Source organism: Schistocerca nitens, chromosome 1 (genome assembly GCF_023898315.1).
Source record: "Schistocerca nitens isolate TAMUIC-IGC-003100 chromosome 1, iqSchNite1.1, whole genome shotgun sequence".
NCBI lineage: Eukaryota > Metazoa > Arthropoda > Insecta > Orthoptera > Acrididae > Schistocerca > Schistocerca nitens.
In genome coordinates, this window is record NC_064614.1 from 44,427,243 (window position 1) to 44,448,844 (window position 21,602).

A 21,602-nucleotide genomic window follows, 5' to 3' on the forward strand; every position below is an offset into this window, starting at 1 on the left:
AATCCTACAGGGCTGCCCATAAATCCGAAAGAGTGTGAGGGGCTGGAGATCTCTTCTGAACAGTACGTTCCAAGACATCCCAGATATGTTCAATAATGCTCATGTCTGAAGAGTTTGGTGGCTACCGGAAACGTATAAACTCAGAAGAGTGTTCCTGGAGCTCCTTCTGGACGTGTGGGGTATCGCGTTGTCCTGCTGGACTTGCCCCAGTCCGTCGGGATACACAATGGACATGAATGGATGCAGATGATCAGACAGGATGCTTACGTTCATGTCACATGTCACAGTCGTATCTAGACGTATCAGGATTCCCATATCACTCCGACTACACATGTTCCACAGCATAACAGAGCCTCCTCAAGCTTGAACAGACCCCTGCTGACATGCAGGGTGCATACATTAACGAGGTTTCTCCGTAGCCGTAAGTATTGGGACAAGGGGGATACGGGAACGAAGTACCATTACCCACGATGGTTGTGATGGCGTCATCCAAGATGGTGGCGATGACGTCATTTAAGATGGCGGATTTTGGCGAGAAGTTTGAATTTTGCCGCGAAAGTGCCACGCCCCCCTCGTCCAGAGAAATGGAATGAAGTTCAAATTGAAACACGATAATGCGTCACACCTAGGAAAATGGCGTGAAACATGGACTTGTCTTTATTATTTAACCAGTTTCAAGCATGTGTGTTCGTCACCGGGTCTGGACTCCAACTGACTTAGTTCAGATCGTCACCACCAGAGAGCGCCACCGAGACGTCATCCAAGATGGCGGATATTGGCGGGAAGTGTGAATTATGGCGGGAAGAAGGTCAATTGGGCTACCTCCGTTAACCTAACCCCCTCGCCCATGGAAACGGCGCGAAGTTCATATTCCAACATGATAATGAGTCACACCTAGGAAAATGGTGGGAAAAATGGACTTGTCTTTATTATTTAACCTATTTCAAGCACATGTGCTCGCCTCTGGGTCTGGACTCCAGCTGGCGTAGTTCATATTGGTGCCACCAGAAGGCATTCTCCTGACGTCAGATCATTATGCAAGTACTGACGTATCCACCACGGGCTCCAGAGCTCAAGTGGTTTAGTTCATATCGTCAGCACCAGAGGACACCACTACGACGTCGTGTGATGATGCAAGATCAACTGCTCTCTCCTGCATGTGCGTTATAACCGGACCCGAGCCGTGCCACCGGCCCGCAGGCGTCCGACCGCTTATGTCACACACCCTCGGCCACCACCTCCATACACGAGCCGGACACAGTCTTCTGTAAATATCCTAACACCCACATCGTGCATCTAACCTATCAATTACCTATGTACCTAATTCCATTTTAATTTTAATCATATTCAATAATACAACTTACAATATTAATATTCAATGATCAAATGAGAAGTTCCACATTTTCCCAGTATCAGTGCTGTGTTCTTTCGTGACCTAGAACCCCAAACCCCCCCACCCCCCTCCCTAGAACGCCACGTGATTACACTTCATTTACACTTCATATAGCTACCAAAAGGTGTTCACTATACTTTACTACTTTTCAAGGTCCAGACCGCCATCTCTTCCTAGGAACCGGCGCCAAGTTTGAATTCTGGCAGTAAAGAAAGCTCACTTGCGCTTTCACCACGAACCTAAGAAAGCTGTTGCAAACGATGCTCATCACCACTAACCCAAGCCTCCAGGGCGCAACCTCTTTGTAGGGGTTGCTGGTAAAAGGACTCAGCCCGCACTAGGCTGATGGAGAGAGGAAGGACTGTACTTTATTTATTTGGGAGTAATTTATTTAGGGAACGAGTATATGTATCACAGAACACACGCTCTGACATCCCTCACATCATACAGACCTGCTAACTACTCCTACATAACTCATCGATAACGCCATGCACACACGATTGCTAATTGTAGACCGTCAAAAATAACACATCGCAGAACCTACAGACATGCGCACCACTCGTAAATAATGCAAATAATTTACGTCTAGATAGCCAAACAGCTCGTAAAATGTCAAAATAATAATCAATCTAAAATACTCTGCTTGCTAATCGTCAGTTGCCGAAATCATGCACCAGTCTTTACTTAAACAATTAAGGGTAGCGCCACCACCAAGTGCATTCGCCACTGAGTCCATAGCCCAACTGACTTAGTTCATATCCATACCGCTAGAGGGCGCTGTAGGGACGTCAGGTGATGACGCAAGTACCGTAATCTAAGATGGCGCCACCTAGTGGGTTCAACACGAGCTCCAGACCCCAATTGTCTTAGTACATTTCGTCGCCGCCACAGGACACCTCCGTGACACCAGCTGATGACACAAGTACAGTTATCCACGATGGCGGCAAACCGTGTGTTCTCTACGAGGTCTAATACCAAGTACCACCAGCAGAGGACGCTCTCACCCGTTTCGTGACATAAACCAAGATGGTGGGAAAAAGACTCAGCCTGCTCTGGGCGACTGGGGATAGTAAGGTTGGAGTGCACTATATTGATTTTCAAACAACTTATTTAATGATAGAGTATATCTATCACACCGATGCAAAAGTTTCACCCTGATGTGCCTGGGGCCATGTTGCACAGCCCACAGACACGCAACCAACTCGTAATTTCAGTACACAATAGCAAACTGCTCCTGAATAATTCTTCACACTGATGTGTAGACACGCTCAGTACTCGTAAACTGTCCAAATAGCAGGGCTACAGAGCCGCTCCCGAAATAATGCATCAATGTGTGCAAGCAGAGTCCACTGCCCCCTGTCCGGTAGAGTACACAGGAGGTAGCGATAAGTGACGCATCACTCAGTTGTCAAACCGTGCACAGTCCCTGCTCGGCTTCCACAAGCATGATATGGCAGCACCCCCATTGATATGTAACACCTGAGAAATTCCTATCCGCTAGATACCAATGATGACGCGATCGCACGTACAGTTGACACAGCCATCAGCTGTTAAAGCACTCACAGACCTCCATTTAGGGCCGCGAATCACAACACGTGCGATCTGAGGCAGCTGCAGCTCGTGTCCCACAGCATCGTCGAACACTGGTGAAAGTTGCATACCTCTATACAGTCACCGTATACTGTCATGGCATTCCAAAGCGCGTTCACGCGTCACATATTCGAGGCATCTCCAGGCGCCACTTGTCTTTACCATTGAAGGCAGAGTAGCACAGACCGTGTCGACACACGCATTCAACCGCACGTACCCACCCCAGCTTGACTGACACATCGCCATCTAAAACATTCTCAATGTTATTCTTGCGTCACATGGCTTTGTGAAAAAAAATATATATATATATCAACCAAGTCCAGCTCTCCGTAATTTTATACTGCACCAGAAATAGTTAACCCTCGCTTAATTGTTGTCTCAGCTTCTATGCGCAAAATTTCCTGACCTAACAGAAAAAGTTTACCAAAATATCGCCCAAACCAGTCTACCTCCCGGTCATAACGTGATAGTCTTCCTGCTATCAACATAAGCAAATTTTCTCATCCCTCCTATATCCCGCCACAATCAATAGAGCATTTTCATTCTCGGGCTTTCTGTCGTTATTTAGCAAAGATTGCTAAATTGCACAGACAGTTCCCTCAGTCTATACACCCCCAACCTGTTCTTTCTTTCTACAGACGCTACGCTCATTGGTAATAAACTATTTTACACTGATCACGATTTCGCATCGAAAACTAAACATCGCAAAGTTGTCTACAGGTCATCAAGTACATATGATACCCGCAAGAATTTTGGAGCGTCAAAGCGATCTCCAACCAGGAAATATACACTCCTGGAAATGGAAAAAAGAACACATTGACACCGGTGTGTCAGACCCACCGTACTTGCTCCGGACACTGCGAGAGGGCTGTACAAGCAATGATCACACGCACGGCACAGCGGACACACCAGGACCCGCGGTGTTGGCCGTCGAATGGCGCTAGCTGCGCAGCATTTGTGCACCGCCGCCGTCAGTGTCAGCCAGTTTGCCGTGGCATACGGAGCTCCATCGCAGTCTTTAACACTGGTAGCATGCCGCGACAGCGTGGACGTGAACCGTATGTGCAGTTGACGGACTTTGAGCGAGGGCGTATAGTGGGCATGCGGGAGGCCGGGTGGACGTACCGCCGAATTGCTCAACACGTGGGGCGTGAGGTCTCCACAGTACATCGATGTTGTCGCCAGTAGTCGGCGGAAGGTGCACGTGCCCGTCGACCTGGGACCGGACCGCAGCGACGCACGGATGCACGCCAAGACCGTAGGATCCTACGCAGTGCCGTAGGGGACCGCACCGTCACTTCCCAGCAAATTAGGGACACTGTTGCTCCTGGGGTATCGGCGAGGACCATTCGCAACCGTCTCCATGAAGCTGGGCTACGGTCCCGCACACCGTTAGGCCGTCTTCCGCTCACGCCCCAACATCGTGCAGCCCGCCTCCAGTGGTGTCGCGACAGGCGTGAATGGAGGGACGAATGGAGACGTGTCGTCTTCAGCGATGAGAGTCGCTTCTGCCTTGGTGCCAATGATGGTCGTATGCGTGTTTGGCGCCGTGCAGGTGAGCGCCACAATCAGGACTGCATACGACCGAGGCACACAGGGCCAACACCCGGCATCATGGTGTGGGGAGCGATCTCCTACACTGGCCGTACACCACTGGTGATCGACGAGGGGACACTGAATAGTGCACGGTACATCAAAACCGTCATCGAACCCATCGTTCTACCATTCCTAGACCGGCAAGGGAACTTGCTGTTCCAACAGGACAATGCACGTCCGCATGTATCCCGTGCCACCCAACGTGCTCTAGAAGGTGTAAGTCAACTACCCTGGCCAGCAAGATCTCCTGATCTGTCCCCCATTGAGCATGTTTGGGACTGGATGAAGCGTCGTCTCACGCGGTCTGCACGTCCAGCACGAACGCTGGTCCAACTGAGGCGCCAGGTGGAAATGGCATGGCAAGCCGTTCCACAGGACTACATCCAGCATCTCTACGATCGTCTCCATGGGAGAATAGCAGCCTGCATTGCTGCGAAAGGTGGATATACACTGTACTAGTGCCGACATTGTGCATGCTCTGTTGCCTGTGTCTATGTGCCTGTGGTTCTGTCAGTGTGATCATGTGATGTATCTGACCCCAGGAACGTGTCAATAAAGTTTCCCCTTCCTGGGACAATGAATTCACGGTGTTCTTATTTCAATTTCCAGGAGTGTATCACCGAGTACTGTCTCGATCTAATAAACATGCCGCTCATATCCTCCGCCACACCAAATCATCCCCTTTACATCAGCGAACCGAAGTCACTCTCTCGGAACTGATGTACAAAGAGAAGCTCGTTCCGAACCCCGGCACAAACGCGTTAGTGTATCCGCTTTCTTGCTCGCGTTTCTACAGACATCTCCAGGCTCGTCTACTAAAAGACGAACCATATTTTCTGCACAATATTACACAACTTTCTACGTACTTTTCGATATCAAGCACACAACAGTAGCCCCCTGATCGCTAACGCAACATAATGCACAAGATATGGGCCGTAAATTATTTCTCCACAAACATCAAACCTTAGTGAGGCGCAGCGTGCTGCAAGCCATTGACTAACTAGAAACAATTACAGTAAAATGACATTAGCACTCTCGAATACCGAAGCCGGTGATGTAAGAGAATCCAGATGATCAATATTACGCTGGCCGGAGTGGTCGAGCGGTTCTAGGCGCCACAGTCTGTAACCGCGAGACCGCTACTGTCACAGGCTCGAATCCTGTCTCGGGCATGGATGTGTGTGATGTCCTTAGGTCTGTTAGGTTTAAGTAGTTCTACGTTCTAGGGGACTGATGACCACAGCAGTTACGTCCATAGCGCTCAGAGCCATTTGATTTTGATCAATATTGTTTACAAACCAACTACGGTGTTTCACACGTCTAGAGAACAGGCAAACGTGTGTCCAACACACCACAATCGATATTCCTTCAACTAAACAAATGCACCAAGGGTACAGAAGCAGTCGACACAGCGTCCTCTACAGGCATGATTATGAACTAAGTCTGTTGAGCTATGGACTCAGTGGCGTATACACTTGGTGGTGGCGCTGCCTTTAATTGTTTAAATAGACTGGTGTATGATTTCTACAATTGACAATTAACAAGAAGAGTCTTTTAGATGGATTATTATTTTGACAATTTTTGAGCTGCTTGGCTATCTAGACGTAAATGCTTTGCACTATTTACAAATGGTTCGAATGTCTGTAGTTTGTGCAATGTCTTATTTTTGACGGTTTACAATTAGTAAGCGTGTGTGTAGAGCGATGTAGATGAGTTATGTAGGAGTAGTTTGCAGGTCTGTATGATGTGGGGGATGTCAAAGTGTGTGTTCTGTGATACATATACTCGATCCCTAAACAAATTTCTCCCAAATAAATAAAGTACATTCCTTCCTCTCTCAATCAGCCTAGTGCAGACTGAGTCCTTTTAACAGCAACCCCTACGAAGAAGTTGCGCGCTGCAGGTTAGTGGTGGTGAGCTTCGATTGCAACAATTTTCTTAGGTTGGTCGTGAAAGCGCAAGTGAGCTTTCTTTACTGCCACAATTCAAACTCGGTGCCGATTCCTACGAAGAGGTGGCGGTCTGGACCTTGAAAAGTAGTTGAAACTAGATACTTGAAAGTATAGTGAACATCTTTTGATACCTATATGAAGTGTAATCACGTGGCCAATAGGAGTGCAGCTTTCTAGGGTGTGTGTGTGTGGGGGGGGGGGGGGTGTTCTAGGTCATGAATGAACACCGCGCTGATACTGGGAAAATGTGGAACTTCTCATTTGGTCATTGAATATTGATATTGTAAGTTGAATTATTGAATATGATTAAAATTAAAATGGAATTAAGTACTTAGGCAACTGATAGGTTAGATGCGCGATGTGGGTGTTAGGATATTTGCAGCAAACTATGTCCGGCTCCTGTTTGGAGGTGGCGATTCAAGGGTGTGTGACGTAAACGGTTGGACGCCTGCGGGCCAGTGGCACGACTCGTGTCCGGTTATAACGCACATGCACGAGACAGCAGTTGATCTTGCATCATCACCGAATGTCTTGGTGGTGTCGTCTGGTGTTGACGATACGAACTAAACCACTTGATCTCTGGAGCTTGTGATGAATACATCCGGTGCAGCCATCTTGAATAACGGTATTTGCATCATGATCTAACGTCAGGAGAGTGCCCTCTGGTGGCACCGATATGAACTAAGCTAGTTGGAGTCTAGAACCAGAGGCGAACACATCTGAACAGAAATGATTTCTGGCGTTCCCCAAGGTAGTGTTACAGGCCCTTTGCTGTTCCTTATCTATATAAACGATTTGGGAGACAATCTGAGCAGCCGTCTCTGGTTGTTTGCAGATGACGCTGTCGTTTATCGACTAATAAAGTCATCAGAAGATCAAAACAAACTGCAAAACGATTTAGAAGAAATATCCAAATGGTGCGAAAAGTGGCAGTTGACCTTAAATAACGAAAAGTGTGAGGTCATCCACATGAGTGCTAAAAAGAACGTGTTAAACTTCGGTTACACGATAAATAAGTCTAATCTAAAAACCGTAAATTCATCTAAATACCTAGTAATTACAATTACCAACAATTTAAATTGGAAGGAACGTATAGAAAATATTGTGGTGAAGGCTAACCAAAGACTGCGTTTCATTGGCAGGACACTTAGAAAATGTAACAGACCTACTAAGGAGACTGCCTACACTACGTCCTGTTTTAGAATACTGCTGCGCGGTGTGGGATCCTTACCAGATAGGACTGACTGATTACATCGAAAAAGTTCAAAGAAAGGCAGCACGTTTTTTATTATCGCGAAATATGGGGGAGAGTGTCACTGAAATGATACAGGATTTGGGATGGACATCATTAAAAGAAAGGCGTTTTTCGTTGTTACGGAATCGTCTCACGAAATTCCAATCACCAACTTTCTCAAAAAATGGCTCTTAGCACTATGGGACTTAACTTCTGTGGTCATGAGTCCCCTAGAACTTTGAACTACTTAAACCTAACTAACCTTGAAACACGTATGTATTCATTACCAGCGATGGCGAGGCATGACAGAATCTCTGACCAGAGAGTTATTTATCGTTGCTAGTATGTAGCGAGTTGGAGAAGGTGAATATGGACAGAGAAATGGGGGAGGAGCAGTGAATAGAGACAGATTGTGGGAAAACGTATGCACAGGGAGCGGGCGGAAGAGGATGTAGAGAAGTAGGGAGGAGGGGGGAGGAGTAGATGGGGAAGTGGCGAGGGGGGGGGGCAGGAGGACAGGGTGAGAGAGAGAGGGGAGGAGGGAGGTGATTAGAGGTGATTAGGACGGGTATCCAGTTCCCATACATATTTAGGAATTGCCAGGTTCGCTAGTTTAGGAGAGCATCAGTCGCTCTGAGATACTCACGAATGGAAGATCCGTAGCTGATGACATACCACAGCAACTGGATGCTGCCATCGTCTCTGAGCCATATCTGCTGCTGTGATGTACTGCAACAAATCTCTTGTGTCTCAGGTGACAGTTCGTTCATCCCCTGAGAGGCGTCCGTTCAACACCCAGCAGTTGCCACTCTGAACTACTTTTAGTAGTCAATTGATTCAGTCACTGCAGTCTTCAGAGCACTCTCCAAGTGAGCTGCAGGCAACATACAAGCTGTATTGCCTCATTTGCGAGCAATCCTCTTTCAGGATCCAGGTTTTTTATATTTCCACATGTTTCATAACTTTCGCATAAGAATAAAAAAAAAATTTACAATTTTCCTTAGAACTGTATTTCACAAGTCTGCTGTCTGCCATTGGACTGCTAAGGGGCGGACCCGTGTTCAAATCTCGTTAGTGCCCCAATTTTTTTCCCCACAAGTTATGAATTGTCCGTCCGGTTACTAACGTGTCTGTTCATTGTATTCAGACCTGTGTCTGTGTCGAGGTGTAAAACCGTCGGCACACGGACCTTGCATCTGATAGTTGAGCATTGAGCGTGCCGAGTTTCTGACGTTATAGCGTGGAATAGCACGTTCGGGAGTCTTTCCAATTGTGGAGAGCAATATCTGGCATGTCAGATATTCCAGGCCCCCACAACCGTACCAGTGGTCGACTGTGAAGAGCGGACAAATTGAATACCTGGCTGGCGGCCATTAGAGTGGTAAACTGACGCGCGGAGTTCGAATGTTTATGCATCGCTTTTGGTTATAAAATGCCTTCCCTTGAGTTAGATCATTTAAATACGTTACTACAATATACTTTTTAATTTATGAACAAACGGCAAAGTCACTGTTTATGAATTTATCTTACGTACTACATGGAATCTGCCGTAGCTAAAAGTTATGTACTGTGCCCCCTAGCATTTTTCATAGTTCATTTACGATAGATGTACGCAAAATGCATCAAAATACTCGAAGATTTGCCCACTATATTAATAGATATTTTCTGACTCTACCTTTCTTTAGATTTTATGACGATAAGTGCGTTATATATGGCATAGTGCTTTGGCAACTCACGACCAAATTATCAAGTTTCGACCTAACCTAGACCATGAAAACACTACCGAACAGCCATCTTTCTTCAAAATGATCATAATATATACAATGGTATTCTTTCGGTCGGAAATCTTGCCTTCTGACAGCGTGTAACCATTTTTGTAACAGCTGTGGTTTTGAGAAAGGAAACCTGCAAATAGATGCACAGATATTATGCTAATACCGTGTTACAAAAACATTTATTAAGCAAGTGCACTGACATACAAAACAACTCAAAATATTCACATATATGTGAAATGCAATATTCGTTCCTTTCTCGAATTTATTTGTACAATTAATCGCTGCACAACTCTTCACCATTGCACTTCTTTTGACTGGAACGTACAGACAGTAGAATTACGAGTAACAAATACTGTATGTACGCCCCAACAAATATACAACGTTGAATCAGGGTCTTCATAAACAACAATACTAAACAACACATCTTTTTTTTAATCTCATTTTGTTCGTTTTCGTTCGTTGTATTTGCTCGGGGCGGACGTCGAAAGACACCCGTTTCAGTTCGTAGCTGATCCATTAACTCCGTTTTTTTTTTTTTATTACAGAGGGCAGCTAATCCTCTGACCGAACACGCTGAGTTACCACTATAATGGCGTCCACCCGAAGATTCAAATTATCCCGCGACTGCAGCGCCATCAGTGAGTCTAGTTATTTTTTACAAGGTCTTTGAGATATTCTTAGCGTGCGTCTGAGCGTTGACCAATGAGATGGCACAGCGCCCCATACGTCACACGCACGCCGTCTCCCTCCAGTACAGAGTTGTGAGGCGCCATATTGGCATTCATTTCAAGCCTATATGCATATATGCCGTTTCCGAGCGCCAGCAAATTGAGAATCACTGGAAAACCCGTTGTTAACTGTGTGATTCGTTCCTATAAAATAATGAGAAACATCATATTCGTGGCAAAAGAATTATTGTAACCTGCCTATTATGAGAGTAGGCTATTTCAAGACAGCGACACACTGAGGATCCACCCAAAACGCATTGTTCTTGGTACATTTGTTATAATTAAATTTCAATTAGTAACATATCTACGATTAAGGTTTTCAGCAAGGGGTAACATAATATGGAAAGTTGCAAGAGGTTTGTTCTTGATGTAGCGTAATGAGTAGCTGGCATAGTACTTCAGTGTATTTGGTCAGAGAGCTGGTTGGCCTCTGTGACAAAAAAACTGAGTGTAAAGATAAACAAACGAACTTTAACGGAAATCGTGTGACGTCCGCAACGACCAAACCCAGCGATCAACAACGGATGCTTGACAATGGCTATTTGGTAAAGGCAATGTTACTCGTAGTTGACCGTGAAATAAAACTGAAATAATCGGACTTCGTAATTAAATCGTTTCCAAAGATTGCTGCGGTAGGTGCAGACTCATAATCTAATCTCAATATTACAATGATTTGCCAGCCATGCCAATACGTCGTACAGAGGTGATTGTCTACTGAACATAAAAAAGTTACATAGTTAGTTAAATCAGATATATTCAATGAAATTGCCTACAGTTCATAATCCTACTTACTTTTACAAATACAAATTCTTTTCAGAATCGAGTGCCTAGTGTGGTTGCAACTCGCAGTATTCTTCTATAACATGAAAATATGGCGGTGTGCCAGACAATAAAATAAAAATACGTGCTTCTCGCACCACTTCTACCAGAGCTCTCCCTTCTTAATCAAACATAAGAGTAATGTAATTATGCTTTTGTTTTATCAGCGACACAGCGCTGCAGTTGTGTGCCATAGGCTTTATTTATTTGTCACTGATTATCTATGTAATTAATATTTCGCGTTTCCGCGGAAACTCACGCTCGGCATGCAAATGTGCCTTTATATTGCCTTCTGAATTGCGAGGCGAAAGGACACACCTGCAGGCGAGCAATTCACCTAAAGGCACAAGAAAATCTAAGTTATCTACAACTATTTACATGACTTACATTACACACATTATACACATTATGTACAAAATTTGAATGACGCGGGTGCGCCGTAAAAGTTCTTATGTTGGCAGATAGAGTGCGCGCATGCGCAGAAGCGTCTGTGTGACTCCGGCACTGCCGTTATATTGTACAGTTAGATCACGCGGCACAGTATTGCAGTTCATATTGTTCGTGTGCGCGCGTTTCTAAATCGTTGCACAAAGAAAATATTCAAGCAAGATTTCATATGAAGACTACATTCTATGACAGGTAACTTAGTTTTAAATTTACAATATTTGTTATAACACAATACAACTTAGATTGTTGAATGTTTCTTAGTTACATAGTATTGTTTTGAAATACTTCAAAGAAAAATGTCCGTATGTTTCAGGTGCGTTGACCTATACACATTGTGACGTTATTTCAGTTCATATTCACCTGCTGCACAATAATTTTTTACAGGTTAGTGTCGTCGTGGTAAAGTTTTTTGATCACAGTAACATTGTTGTATAACAACGTGATTAATACATAAGCGTGTCCATTTCCCATTTCCATTATAGTCGTTGTGCTACAGTTCGTTGTGACAAAAAGCATTGTTTATTACAGATCTGACGTGACCCGTCGAGTAATTGGTCCGCATGCATTTCGTTTTTTTTTACATTCCGTGGAAGCTTGGTTGCAGAACCTCGGACGGCACATAGCTGGCGTCGATTCTTGGACAGTCCAAGTAAGAGTGTCCGTCACATTTCGAGAACATTTCATTCCCTGAAGTTCCAACCAAAATTCTTCCACCCGTCGTGTTGTTTTCTAGACAGGCACTTTGTGTCCATTTAATCCAGTTAACATCTTGAAGTTAGGTACTGTAGTAATGTCACTAGACGATGCACGAATTATGCACTTCACATTTTCAGTTTTTTTTTTTTTTTTTTTGAATATAGCTCACCTAAATGTTCGTAGTTATTAATCAAAGAAATGGTTCATCGCGTTTATATAGGTACGATGCATAATGAATGGCATTAACCGTTTCTTTCACATAGGTTTCAACGTGGTTGCAGAGTTAGTAATGTTCGTTAATGTCCGTGAACAGTGGTTCACTACGCAATGTCTTTTTGGCACTCGTTTTGTTCCAATTTTTTACATAGTAACAGTTACATTATACATCATTGAAAGAAAAATAAACATGAGTAATCGTACATATACACGTCACATATTTTCTTAGCATAAACATAATTCAGTTGCACATAAACATGTTTACATCATCATTACATAGCTATGGGTTATTACATTGTGTCACATTTGATTACATGAATTGCAGATATTGACGTCCTCTTTATCGGTTTTGCTGGAATTTTATCGATGTTTATTTTATGATGTCATCTGAAATTAAGATTGGTTAGACACAACATTCATTACATCAGTAGGCAAGACCAGGCATTTTCACTACTCAATAAATATTCAAAATAATAAGAGACGGAAAACTGTTCGATTCCTCGCGTTTTGTGCGTGTGTGTATAGTGTCTGTGTGGCCTTGACTACTGATAGATGCTTTTCGTGTTGAGAGATGTGCGTCTAATCTATTTTTCGAAGTAAAAGGTCGCTTCACAGATGACGTCTGTCGGTTCGTCAGGTGTCATACCAAGTCAGTGGTACCTACAGTAACAAATGTTTCGTGAAAAATTAATATATCATTCACTGCTACGTAAACATAAATTTTATTTTAATATTCCGTCTTCCAGGTGGTGGCGCGCGCTGAAAGAAGAGTTCTTCTGCCTTCAACTGCGTCACTGGAACCGCTGAAATGAAAATTTCTATACTACTTATTATCTGTGTTGTAGCAACAGAGTTTTTCGAGTTGCTTAGCAATGTTTTGATGGGTATGACTTTGACATTATTCCGCATGAAATGCTCTAAGATCTCGGTGTGCGTATAGCCCAATAATTTTGTTAGTTCTACGATGTTGTACTTCCCCCATGAACCATGGACCTTGCCGTTGGTGGGGAGGCTTGCGTGCCTCAGCGATACAGATGGCCGTACCGTAGGTGCAACCACAACGGAGGGGTATCTGTTGAGAGGCCAGACAAACATGTGGTTCCTGAAGAGGGGCAGCAGCCTTTTCAGTAGTTGCAGGGGCAACAGTCTGGATGATTGACTGATCTGGCCTTGTAACATTAACCAAAACGGCCGTGCTGTGCTGGTACTGCGAACGGCTGAAAGCAAGGGGAAACTACAGCCGTAATTTTTCCCGAGGACATGCAGCTTTACTGTATGATTAAATGATGATGGCGTCCTCTTGGGTGAAATATTCCGGAGGTAAAATAGTCCCCCATTCGGATCTCCGGGCGGGGACTACTCAAGAGGACGTCGTTATCAGGAGAAAGAAAACTGGCACTCTACGGATCGGAGCGTGGAATGTCAGATCCCTTAATCGGGCAGGTAGGTTAGAAAATTTAAAAAGGGAAATGGATAGGTTAAAGTTAGATATAGTGGGAATTAGTGAAGTTCGGTGGCAGGAGGAACAAGACTTTTGGTCAGGTGATTACAGGGTTATAAATACAAAATCAAATAGGGGGATTGCAGGAGTAGGTTTAATAATGAATAAAAAAATAGGAGTGCGGGTTAGCTACTACAAACAGCATAGTGAACGCATTATTGTGGCCAAGATAGACACAAAGCCCATGCCTACTACAGTAGTACAAGTTTATATGCCAACAAGCTCTGCAGATGATGAAGAAATTGATGAAATGTATGACGAGATAAAAGAAATTATTCAGGTAGTGAAGGGAGATGAAAATTTAATAGTCATGGGTGACTGGAATTCGTCAGTAGGAAAAGGGAGAGAAGGAAACATAGTAGGTGAATATGGATTGGGGGGAAGAAATGAAAGAGGAAGCCGCCTTGTAGAATTTTGCACAGAGCATAACTTAATCATAGCTAACACTTGGTTCAAGAATCATAAAAGAAGGTTGTATACCTGGAAGAATCCTGGAGATACTAATAGGTATCAGATAGATTATATAATGGTAAGACAGAGATTTAGGAACCAGGTTTTAAATTGTAAGACATTTCCAGGGGCAGATGTGGATTCTGACCACAATCTATTGGTTATGAACTGCATATTGAAACTGAAGAAACTGCAAAAAAGGTGGGAATTTAAGGAGATGGGACCTGGATAAACTGAAAGAACCAGAGGTTGTAGAGAGTTTCAGGGAGAGCATAAGGGAACAATAGACAGGAATGGGGGAAAGAAATACAGTAGAAGAAGAATGGGTAGCTCTGAGGGATGAAGTAGTGAAGGCAGCAGAGGATCAAGTAGGTAAAAAGACGAGGGCTAATAGAAATCCTTGGGTAACAGAAGAAATATTGAATTTAATTGATGAAAGGAGAAAATATAAAAATGCAGTAAATGAAGCAGGCCAAAGGGAATACAAACGTCTCAAAAATGAGATCGACAGAAAGTGCAAAATGGCTAAGCAGGGATGGCTAGAGGACAAATGTAAGGATGTAGAGGCTTGTCTCACTAGGGGTAAGATAGATACTGCCTACAGGAAAATTAAAGAGACCTTTGGAGAGAAGAGAGCCACTTGTATGAATATCAAGAGCTCAGATGGCAACCCAGTTCTAAGCAAAGAAGGGAAGGCAGAAAGGTGGAAGGAGTATATAGAGGGTTTATACAAGGGCGATGTACTTGAGGACAGAATTATGGAAGTGGAAGAGGATGTAGATGAAGATGAAATGGGAGATAAGATACTGCGTGAAGAGTTTGACATAGCACTGAAAGACCTGAGTCGAAACAAGGCCCCGGGAGTAGACAACATTCCATTAGAACTACTGATGGCCTTGGGAGAGCCAATCATGACAAAACTCTACCGGCTGGTGAGCAAGATGTATGAGACTGGCGAAATACCCACAGACTTCAAGAAGAATATAATAATTCCAATACCAAAGAAAGCAGGTGTTGACAGATGTGAAAATTACCGAACTATCAGTTTAATAAGTCACAGCTGCAAAATACTAACGCGAATTCTTTACAGACGAATGGAAAAACTGGTAGAAGCGGACCTCGGGGAAGATCAGTTTGGATTCCGTAGAAATGTTGGAACACGTGAGGCAATACTAACCTTACGACTTATCTTAGAAGAAAGATTAAGAAAAGGCAAACCTACGTTTCTAGCATTTGTAGACTTAGAGAAAGCTTTTGACAACGTTAACTGGAATACTCTCTTTCAAATTCTGAAGGTAGCAGGGGTAAAATACAGGGAGCGAAAGGCTATTTACAATTTGTACAGAAACCAGATGGCAGTTATAAGAGTCGAGGGGCATGAAAGGGAAGCAGTGGTTGGGAAAGGAGTGAGACAGGGTTGTAGCCTCTCCCCGATGTTATTCAATCTGTATATTGAGCAAGCAGTAAAGGAAACAAAAGAAAAATTCGGAGTAGGTATTAAAATTCATGGAGAAGAAGTAAAAACTTTGAGGTTCGCCGATGACATTGTAATTCTGTCAGAGACAGCAAAGGACTTGGAAGAGCAGTTGAACGGAATGGACAGTGTCTTGAAAGGAGGATATAAGATGAACATCAACAAAAGCAAAACGAGGATAATGGAATGTAGTCAAATTAAATCGGGTGATGCTGAGGGGATTAGATTAGGAAATAAGACACTTAAAGTAGTAAAGGAGTTTTGCTATTTAGGGAGTAAAATAACTGATGATGGTCGAAGTAGAGAGGATATAAAATGTAGACTGGCAATGGCAAGGAAAGCGTTTCTGAAGAAAAGAAATTTGTTAACATCGAGTATAGATTTAAGTGTCAGGAAGTCATTTATGAAAGTATTTGTATGGAGTGTAGCCATGTATGGAAGTGAAACATGGACGATAACCAGTTTGGACAAGAAGAGAATAGAAGCTTTCGAAATGTGGTGCTACAGAAGAATGCTGAAGATAAGGTGGGTAGATCACGTAACTAATGAGGAGGTATTGAATAGGATTGGGGAGAAGAGAAGTTTGTGGCACAACTTGACTAGAAGAAGGGATCGGTTGGTAGGACATGTTTTGAGGCATCAAGGGATCACAAATTTAGCATTGGAGGGCAGCGTGGAGGGTAAAAATCGTAGAGGGAGACCAAGAGATGAATACACTAAGCAGATTCAGAAGGATGTAGGTTGCAGTAGGTACTGGGAGATGAAGAAGCTTGCACAGGATAGAGTAGCATGGAGAGCTGCATCAAACCAGTCTCAGGACTGAAGACCACAACAACAACAACAACGATGTTGTAACAGATACGCACCAGGATGCGGTATGTTAATAATTATATAAGGTTCTTCATATAGCAGACGGCACTTAGCGTTGCGTCGTTTTAGTGCTACAGATTTATGATGAGTACGAAGTAGTACAAGCATTCCTACCTCGAATTTTTGTTTTCTTTTTATTGTGTTTCTGTGATGTTTGTTTCGTATCTGTGCGTGATGTGTCAGCGTAGTCAAAACTTCTTTTATTTTCTGTTCTGGTGTGATTTCCTTGTCTGACAACTTAGGTAATGGTTCTATCCACTGATCGTTCTGTTTGCAATTGAACATGATCTCGTTAGGTGTGTAATTTGTATCGTAAATATTTAAGTTATTGTGTACGTCTTCGAAAAGACTTAGGTAGGACACCCAATTAGTATGTTTTGATGAAATATAGGTCCTCATGAATCGGTTTAATTCTCGGAAAAGTCTCTCAGTCGCGTTACATTGTGGACTAAACCTCGAAATAAATATACTTTTAATGTTATTGTCCTTCAAGAAATTTCTCCATTTGTACCCAGAGTAGTATGCTGCATTATCTGACAGAACTGCTTTAGGTTTTCCCACGTGCGTCAGGTAATCACTTGAGAATCTTCGTATTATAGCACTTGCAGTGGCGGATTTTATAGCATAAAGTTTTACATGTTTAGAAAATATATCGTAAAAAGCTAAGATATACTTGACGCCTTCAGAGCTTGCTGGATGCGGTCCACTGATGTCAGTACACAGAATTTCCAGGGGTTTACTGGGTAAAATAGAATGTAAATCTGTTTTTGTGGATAAATTCTGAGGTTTTGATTTTTGACATATGACACATGTTTTCAGTTCCCTGTAAATTTTTCTTCTCATATTGCTAAAATAACAGTATGTGCTGCTCTTTGCTAAACACTTTTTCGTCCCATAATGACCCCAAACTAAGTGTGTGTGCCAAATCAGATTACGTTCAGACTCTTTGGGAATGCATACACACCAGTTAGTAGCATTTGGATGTCGGCGATAAAATAACACATCATTGTGTAACTTGTAATACTTAGTCAAAGGATGATTGTGTTTTTCTACCAGTAATGTTATTATCTTATACCAGTGAGGATCAGATTTTTGTAATTCAGCCATGTTTCTGCACATATCAATATAATATTGGTGATACTGCTTATCTTGCATTAAGAGAATCCTGTAGTCATTTACATTTTCCAAGTCACTGTTGGTATCATTCATACCTTGTGGAAGTCTAGACAAAGCGTCTGCAATGGTGTTGTCCTTACCTCTTATGTATTTAATTTCAAAAGAGTAGTTCTGAAGTGTAACTGCCCATCGTGATAGTCTAGGATGTACAAGTTGACAAGTTAACAAAAATGTCAGGGCCTGGTGGTCAGTGTAAATTACTGTATGTTTTCCAAATAAATAATAATTGAATTTCTTGAATGCCCATACTATGGAAAGTGTTTCTAACTCAGTAGTGGAGTATGTACGCTCACATTCAGATAAAGTACGACTCGCAAACCCAATAATTCTTATCTGTTCCTTTTCTTTATTCTTTACAACTTGAAATAAGCAACATCCCAAGCCAGTACGTGAAGCGTCACAAGTCATACAAAAATCTAAATTGAAATCTGGATGGCTCAATAAGTTTGCATTCACTAAGGCATGTTTAATTGTATTAAAGTCATTCTGGCACTGTTCTGACCAGATCCAAACTTGATTCTTTCTGAGTAGATTTAGCAGATGTTTACTGTTCAAAAGTGGTTGTGGCAAAAAACGTCTGAAAAATGAACATAGCCCAAGGAATGATTTTAACTGCTTTTTAGTTCGAGGGCTAGGAAAGTTTCTGATAGCATCTAATTTACTGGGATCAGGACGTATGCCCTGTGAATTAATGATATGTCCTAAATATTTTATCTCACTGCAACCAAACTTTGATTTTCTAAGATTGGCTGTGACTCCAGCTTGTGCAAATTTTTCTAAAATTCTTTGAAGTGTGTCAACGTGTTCATTCCAAGACTGTGTAGCTATCAGTATATCATCTACATAGTGTGTGACTGTCTCAACTAAATCGTCGCCAAGCACGGTATCCAGGGCTGTAATGAATACCCCAGAACTGACATTCAGTCCGAAAGGTAGAACACAAAACTGATAGGTTCGCCCCCCGAACATAAATGCAGTATATTTCCGAGAATCAGGAGTGATACCCACCTGCCGAAATGAATTAGCGAGATCTATTGTGGAAAAATATTTTGCATCTAGAAATTTCTGTAATTGCTCTTCTAAATTTTCGGGTTTTGTGTGAACTGGTAAAATTATTTCATTAATTGCTCGTGCGTCTAACACTAACCTAATGCTTCCATTTGATTTTTTGACAACAAGTAGAGGACTACAGTAAGGTGAGGTGGATGGTTCAATGACCTTCCAGTCTAACATTTGTTTTAATTCTTGCCACACAGCAGGTCGTTGAGATAACGGTACGTTATATGTCTTGTGGTAGAAGATCTTGTGAGGCTTAACTTCAATCTTGTACACATACGTGTTGATAACACCTATTCGTTTGGTAAAAACTTGTAAATATTTGGATAACACTTCCTGTAGTTTTATACGTTCATGTGCACTGAGAGCTGTAGCTTCATTTATCTTATGATCAAGCAATGTTTTCAAGTCCATTAGCTCTGTGTCAGATGAGTGTGTGTGCGTGTCTTGAATGTCATTGTCAAGTACTAACTGAACCTTGTACCCTGTACAGTGTTTGTCATGCTTTAGAGTTCTCCTGTCCAAATCAATAATAATTACACTGCCTTTATCCTTTAAAATACATTTACCTTCGGAGAAGTCTATAATGCAGTCCTTCTCGCTCATAATATCTATTCCTAATATGCAATTTGTCACAAGGTTTTGTACAACCAGGAATGGCCATTGTACGGTTCCATTACCTATTTTAATGTTTACAAAAACTTGCTTCGTAACCCTACATGACTTATTACCTAGTGCAGTAGTTATTTTACAGTTTTGGGCAGGAAACTCAGGCACGGGTTCCAATTCACACATCTTTTTATAGAAATTAAAAGACAAAACGCTCACAGCTGCACCTGTATCTAGGATAATAGTAGTTGGAATCCCACCTACTACACCAGTAGTAGATGCTAAAACAATTTCATTTGTGTTTGAACGACATTGTGTACTGTCTTGCAAAAGTTCATCTGATATATTGTTATTGTGGTTGTATCTTATAAATAAAACAGGTAATTTTTGTTTAGAGTTATTCGGCATATCATTATTCTGTTGTTCAAGTGTGGTGTCAAATAACTGATTAACATTGAAGTCGCCCCCCAAGAATTCTTCAGCCACGACCTGGGGCATAGAAGTGACTGTTTCTAGTTTGTCGGATTAGCATTTGTACTAGGTACTGACACAGATTGAGGTTGTGTATCAGGTGTCATTTCTATTATATTCACATTCGGATATTGCCTATTGTGATCTCCAAACTTTTGCGGTTGTTGTTGCTGTTGCGCATTATAACTTACCTGTCGGTCGTAAGGTATGCTCCAATTTTGTCCTGGTGGCTGCTGTGGTAAAGCAGTGTTTGAATGAAAGTACTGATCGTTACGAGTCCAGCCTTGACGCTGTCTTGGCTCGTAGTTATTATTATTTCTATTTCTGTTTGTGCTTTTGTCGTTCCCTTTGTATCCGTTGTTACCGTTGTAGTTATTACCGCGGTGCCTTTTGTATGGATTGCCGCATGAAGTGTTATTACTGTTGTAACCATTGTTTGTATTGGAATACGCGTGTTGATTTTGATTTCCGTATTGAGACGGCATGTGAGTTTGCTGTTTTTGCTGTACCGCGTATCCAACTGTGGGCGCGCCAGAATTGAGTTGGCAAGCCTGCATGTTTTGCATTCCACTAGTGTAAACATTGTGGCTGCTGTTTTGCCGCGCGAAGCACTGATCTTCAAGTAACATGTCAACCGAATCTAAAGCTGTTAAGAAATAATCTGAATCGTCATCCGGGATATGTAGGAGTTTTTCTTTAATGTTGAAAGGCAATTTGGCCTTCAACGCACGGAGTATATCGCGTGTTGCGACTGGTTCGTCTAAAAAGTGTCCCATGTTCAAGTATTTTTCAAAATATCTGCGTAAGTTGCCATTTTTACTGTTAAAAATTTCAGGTTCTAGAATTTGTCTTCTGAGTCGCTCCTGGACGGATTGCGACCAGAATTTGTTCAGAAAAGCACGCTCAAACTCACTGTACGTGGTACATACGTCAGCTTGACTGTATGCCCAGACAGCTGCATCGCCTTGGATGTAACCGACAATATATGAAATCTTTTTCCGGTCACTCCAAGTGCGTGGAAATGCGTTACTAAAAGATTTAAGAAAAATCACCGGATGAATGGTTCGTTTTTCTGGGATAAAAATCTGAAATTGCCTGTGTTTCATTAAGCTTTCTTCTTCCTTCGCATTGTGATATGGATTTATTCCACTGTAATTACTGCTATGTTCAGCTGGCGAGTAATTACGATAATGTTGCTGTGGTTTACCATGATAATAGCTTGTGTTTGTGTTTGCACATCGTGGTATGTATTGTAGTCGTGGTGTGTTTTGTTCTTGTGTGTTTGTCGTGTGCGGTATGTGTGTGTCATACTCGAATGTATATTGGTTCCTGAACTGTGCATTTTGACTGATATTTTCGTTACATTCAGTCTGTGGTCGATCGGTGAATTCTCTCATGGGTGCAGTGACGGATTGTACTGCATCACTGATCAGCTGTTTGTTATTAGTCATGTATTCCGCTACGGAGTCGTGCACAATTGTTGGTAAATTTTCACGTAAGCATCTATCAAAATGTTTGTCTTTGTTCACTACCCAATCATGAAATTCTT